Here is a 5,835-nt window from a genome sequence, read left to right on the forward strand (position 1 = left end):
TTGTTTTTGCTCAAATACCAACTAAGCTTATATAGAAAAAAAAAACCTAAATTGTATTATCGTAATAACGCTTCGTTAGCTCGATCGCACTGTTTTTGTTATCATGTATTTAAATGTTAATTCGGAGGGATGCGTACCTAATCCATTTATTGGTTTTTCTTCATTTAGGTTATCTCCACTAGAGCTGAAGTCCGCTTTGCCAATTTATTATCTTTCAATTTACATTGCCTTATGGAAATATAGTTCCCAAACAGTTTGTTTTGTCATCGAGTACACGAAGTCTATTGTAAAATTTCGGTATTTAATTACCTTATAGTCTCTCTTTTTTACACGTCACCTTCTTCTTCCTCGTCCAGATACAAACGCGGAGGCGTGGCGAGCGCTATGCGGTCAGCGTACGTACGCTATTACACAGTCATAAGCGCTCACCATCCCCTACGTCTGGAATGAAGCGGCTCAGTTGATCGAACGCATAAATATAACGAGTGTTGTCCCATGTAACGATCTTCAAACATTCAACTCATTGATCAATAAACAGAAGCAAAAGCTAAATTTTCAAAAACATCTCATTAACGGCTATTCTACTCACGCGAGAACAACTGCCGTTTTCGGACAATCGCTTTAACTGTGCCATGCTGTAGAGAGATGCCTCAATGACATATTTTTTATATGTGCAGTAATAACAGAGGCTGAACGGATATGTGGGCATCACTTTTAGAAGTTAATCGATTCGATAAAAACATTTGTACGCTGTTGTTCGTGTAAGCTACTTGTGACGGCACACGAGCACGACTGTCGTGTACTCAGTTAGATGCTAGTTAAATATATATACAGTAACATCAATAATTGGTGGGGTTAGGGAGCGGCTGCAATTGTATGTATGGGAGAATTGGGAGCCATGGGGGTACACTATTTGTCGTATTTACATCCTGATCCCGCACCAACAGTTTCATATGGACAAAGCCTACGCCGACCCAAAGTGCGAAACGTCTTTTTAACGGACATTTTTGCATTTTTGAACTAAAATTATATTCAAAACATCAAAACTAAGCCTTCTTTCTGCTTTTCGACACTTCTTACCTACTTGCTTTTTCATGTCAAATGTGTTTATGTACAAAGGGGGCATGTGAGCAGTAATCAGACATGTTCCGCCATTCGGTCTTCGCCGGCGTGTAGCCAGTGGCAGCTTTACAAAGCGCTTGAAATACGTCAAGGGGGAAAACTTGCTGTGAAACCCTTTGCCATTGAAATAGTGTGTACTGGAATAAATGAACTGCCGCATTGGGGGTCGGGCTTGTGATCTAGATATTAGCACATGAGACGTGTTTAGTTTGAAGCCTCTTGAAGCGACTGGGATAGCAGAACCATATGTGTATTTTCTGTCTGAAAGACTCCGCTCGTCTGGATAACTACCATCATGAAAATGAGGTTCTATTAACACGTGGCTATGAACAAATAAATTTTCTAAAGATGCAGTTTTTTACTTAACCACGGACAAACAAGATGTTATTTGTTATTGACAACAAAATGTTATATATTGTTGAAATTACGAATTGAAGATTGAATGGCGGTCTAGTTGATACCCAAACCACTGTGTCTTTGTCCGCCTGTGATAGATACAAAATCATTTAAATCTGATCAAGTTAGTAGAAGTTTTAAATTCGTACAGCGATAAAAATACGGTGCGGAGTTTACAGCAAATCGGTTCCCGAATCTTGGAATGCTTTCAAATTGCGCCGCCATACTTTTTTTGAGGACAGCCGCTCGCAGAGAATGCGTTTGACTTTCCAAAGAAAGATAAAAAGCGCAAACTAACCGAACTCTGCATTACATTTACAATGCGTATTGGTGCACGTCACATATTAGCCCCACGGTTAAACGTCCTTTCTCCCGACGGATAAACGATTTTTTCTGTATCTTTGCTGGCAATCTTGAATTATGTAACAGTTAGGGCTTCTTCACTATCCCTATTGATCAGCGGTTTTCGACACAAATAGGCTGTATTTTCTGTAAACCGTACGAACCGGAGTCTACAATCAAATAGCTTGCCTAAATTATTCGCTTAAACAAAAAGAAATGTTATCCGAGAAGTCGAAACAAGCTAAAAGACAAAGAAGGTTTTCAAGGTTGTTGTCTTCTATAAAACAGCCGCCTTCCTAAAGCCTGAGGGAAAAGCTCTTTTCTCGCTCTCTGTACTTTTTTAGATTTATCAGCCGGGGATTGATCAGCTGTGCATAGGCCCTTCCGGCAGTGGCAGTGCAAGTAAGTTGTTTGCTGCTTGGGAGTCTGATGAACACTATAATCTATTCGTTTTGAATTCGAGCTCCAAGTATTTGGCAAGCCCCTGTCATAGCCATCGTCTTTAAGCCGCCAAGTACGCCTTTTCTACCTCGCAAACGAACAAATCATGTCTGTGTTTGTTGCATTATAGTCTGAAGGCGAGGTTCGTCCTATACCAGAAGTGGGCATTGTCTGTCGGCACAAAGCAAAAATCAAATATCAGCGCAACCACGAAATGTTCTCTCCTTTCCTACGGTTAAAGGGCTGGTACCCTCCTTCTTTTCCTTTCCCGTCCGCTTCGTACGCCAGTCGCACATGACAGCAGCATTTCCTCATAAACGTGCGTAACGGCAACAAGGATTGGCCGCATATGCCATTAAGAGTACAATGTAGCATTATTGAGAATTGTTTTAATAGCCTTCAGCAGTTGAGGAGGCCTCTTTCGTTTGAGGGGTTAAGGCCTGCCCACGCCACAAACAACGCGCTTTCGGTTGTGCTGGGTTCCGGTATGCCGCGACCAAACAGAAATAATATGCAACGATCGGAGACGGTGGCGCAGGGAATATTTGCGCATACAAACATTCGCACAGCCTGACGAACGCACTTCGTGGTCAGGCAATTATATGGCCCTGCATAAACTACATATCGCCCCTGTAGACCAGAGGGCTCCCAACGGTGCGCTAATCATGTCTACTTGTTTTACCATAGAGCATGCATGAAGACAACCATGAAGGAGGAAATTAGATTTAAAAAATGCAAGAAGGTCAGTTAGAAAATAAGCAACAGAAAGCTAGCGAAAAACAGAACCAGAATCCTTCTTTAAGGGCCCACAATGCGCTCGCATTATGAACAACTCAAACTAGCACACAGAGCCACGCAAAGAAGCACTTACTAGTTCCGGTAGTATGTAATTAAAACTGAGGTATAGGTAAAGGCGACGCTACTGCAGAATAGTGTTACAGTGCATGCTGTAATAGTGGCCCATGTAGTAGTATAGCGTCGTAACAACTCAACGACAAGCGCTAACCGAAATATGCAGAAGAACCGAGATGCGAAAAATTTCCGTTTCCAAAAAATTGCTACCGCTTCTGTCGTTGCTGCTGCTGCTGCTGCCGCCGGCAGTATTTTGCTTTAATCATTACGCACTGTTATTTCTATGTTTGATTAAATGATCTTGCTAATGTTTTGTGATCCTATCAGGATAGCCTTGTTCGCTACAGACTAAATGGGTTGTTTGTTAAGTTTCGTTGCTTTTTGTTGGCCTCGCATCACATAGGCATGCGGACGTGGCGTGCATTAGAGGCCATCGCTGTCTGTGCAATTACGTTCACGGAAATATTACCCTGGCTCATTCCCCTTCGCTCCCACACATTATCTATACGTCGTTCAGTGTATGACTCAGTTTGTCGACGGCGAAGTGAGGTAGCATAAGAAATAAATAATGGGAGACAGCTAAAAGAAGGGTCAATGGTAGACGCCCGCTTGGAACGGCCGCATGTTCAGTAACAGCGAGCTAAATCATGATTGATTCTATTTTTCGATACATCGTTTCTAGCTAGAGGCATGCGGCCCGCTGGCGTAGCAGCAAGTACAATTGTAGGCAAGTGCAAATGTGAGGAACAGGGTGGGCTATCACTATTAACCGGCACTACCTAAGACAGTCATCGTCGTCATTGTACATTACGCCTCTTCTACCTTCGTGAATCAGAAACAAAAAGAGAATAGGACAATCAGGGGTGCTGACAATAATGAGAAAGTGACGTGGTGATCTTCAATCGTCTTTGTCTACATAAACAACCGAATAAACTAACATGAAGTGAAGTGGCACTAGAAAATTGTCAGGTTAATAACATCACTCTAAGTAATAAAGGTAGCGCTGGCGTAATTTGGGCAGCTAATGGCAACCCTTTAAGTGCGTTGCTATAATAACCATGAATATGTGCTTATGGCTGGTTCAGAATTTAGCAACGGAAAATAATTAACGTGATATATGGCTACAATACCGTTTCAACCGTACCCCAGATAGGTATAACAAGATCCGTCATGACCAGCTTTTCTAGTGGCGGCAGATTCTTGATGCTGTACAGAAAAGGTGATACCGACGACTTGTTTACATGGTAACAATGGTGTTAAGACACGTATAGTAAAGGAAAAGCCGTGTAGAGCATTTCGAGGGGAAAACAATCAACTGCAGAATCTTTATCATCGAGCATAGTAATTGATAGAAAATAAATTTGTCGCAGTTTGATGCATGCGCTGGTTCGTTGCGAGCTGTAAATAATGGACGATGATCCCACCTTTTGGGTCTATATGAGCCAACGACATAGATGCTTCCAACAACGTTTTCTCAAAAAATGAATAGACAGTAGCGGACCGGGTTTGGCTATACAACACCAGAGTATCCCAGGAGTATATTAGCATATGTTTTTTTCCTTCCCAGTTGCTCCAAACGGCAGCCCGAATAGGTGGATTTTGCTCCATATTTTTGCAACGGCTGCGAGAATCATATTTTGAGGTATTCAACAAAGTGCTGCCAGCGAGAGACCCATAGATGTGCTATTGTTATTATAGCCATAATGCTTATAACTACTTTGATAATATTGCGAGGTACTTTGGGTCAGGATCAATAAACTAATTTTTCAACATCCAGCAAAACTTCACGTGCGAGAATCATTTCTAGAATTAAAAATCTGGGTAGCCTTCATAACATAATCAATTGGATGTCGTTGCCAAGAAATGAATGAACATGCTTTTGCATGTTGCATAATGAATACTGCCTTCAACGATACGGGCGGCAGCAGCAAGCGAGTTTTCCATTTTGTGTTTCTTTTTTTACCGATTTTTAGACACCCGTTACAACTATTTGTCTATCTGTCCATTACGAGCGGTATCACAAATGCAGGTCTGCGACGGTGCTTTGTGTGGACATGCAATTAGGTTGCAATGTTATCCTACCCCCGAGTAGCTTCTTTAGACTGTGTACCTTTGTTCTCTCAATGCCTGTAAAGGTCGGGAAACTCGACCGCCAATGTCACTGCTGCTCTTTCCGCTATGCCAACAAACGTTTTTATCGCTACCGGTGAACACCGACTGACTGAGTCCATGTTTGCCTGCATCTTATGTGTGTGCCGTAAATCGACTCATAAAGAGACAGCAGTGCAATCTTTTGTCATCGTCGTCGCTGTTGACGACCATTTGAACACGCTGGAATATTCAGCACGGAAAAACAGCCATCTCACGTCGCGTAGTTTCGTTCGAAAGCAGCGGAAGATTCACTCGCAGCGGCAATAACGACAACAGCGAAGCCGGTATATTACAGCAGATGAATCTTTCACCCACTCACTCTCACTCTCTCTCTCTCTCTCTCTCTCTATCTCTATCTACCCAAGCACAAATGGTGGCAAAAAATGACCACATGACGACCACAAGGACATCGGACGCGCACTGACGCTCTCCTCTTTGTACTGTTACCCACCGAAAAAAACCGCCAAGTCCAACTCCGAAGCAGTTTGGTTTCCATGCAAGCTGCTTTACCAGTGGCGATTGTAATTTTAG

At 42.5% G+C, this 5,835-nt stretch overlaps 1 protein-coding gene across 1 annotated transcript in view; it reads right to left on the reverse strand.

The window, feature by feature from the left end:
• The window catches only part of LOC111244958 (potassium voltage-gated channel subfamily KQT member 1-like), a 220,344-nt gene that overhangs the window by 177,286 nt on the left and 37,223 nt on the right, over positions 1–5,835 (reverse strand). The window lies entirely within an intron of this gene.

This window comes from Varroa destructor, unplaced genomic scaffold (assembly GCF_002443255.2).
Source record: "Varroa destructor unplaced genomic scaffold, Vdes_3.0 BEIS01000002.1, whole genome shotgun sequence".
Lineage (NCBI taxonomy): Eukaryota > Metazoa > Arthropoda > Arachnida > Mesostigmata > Varroidae > Varroa > Varroa destructor.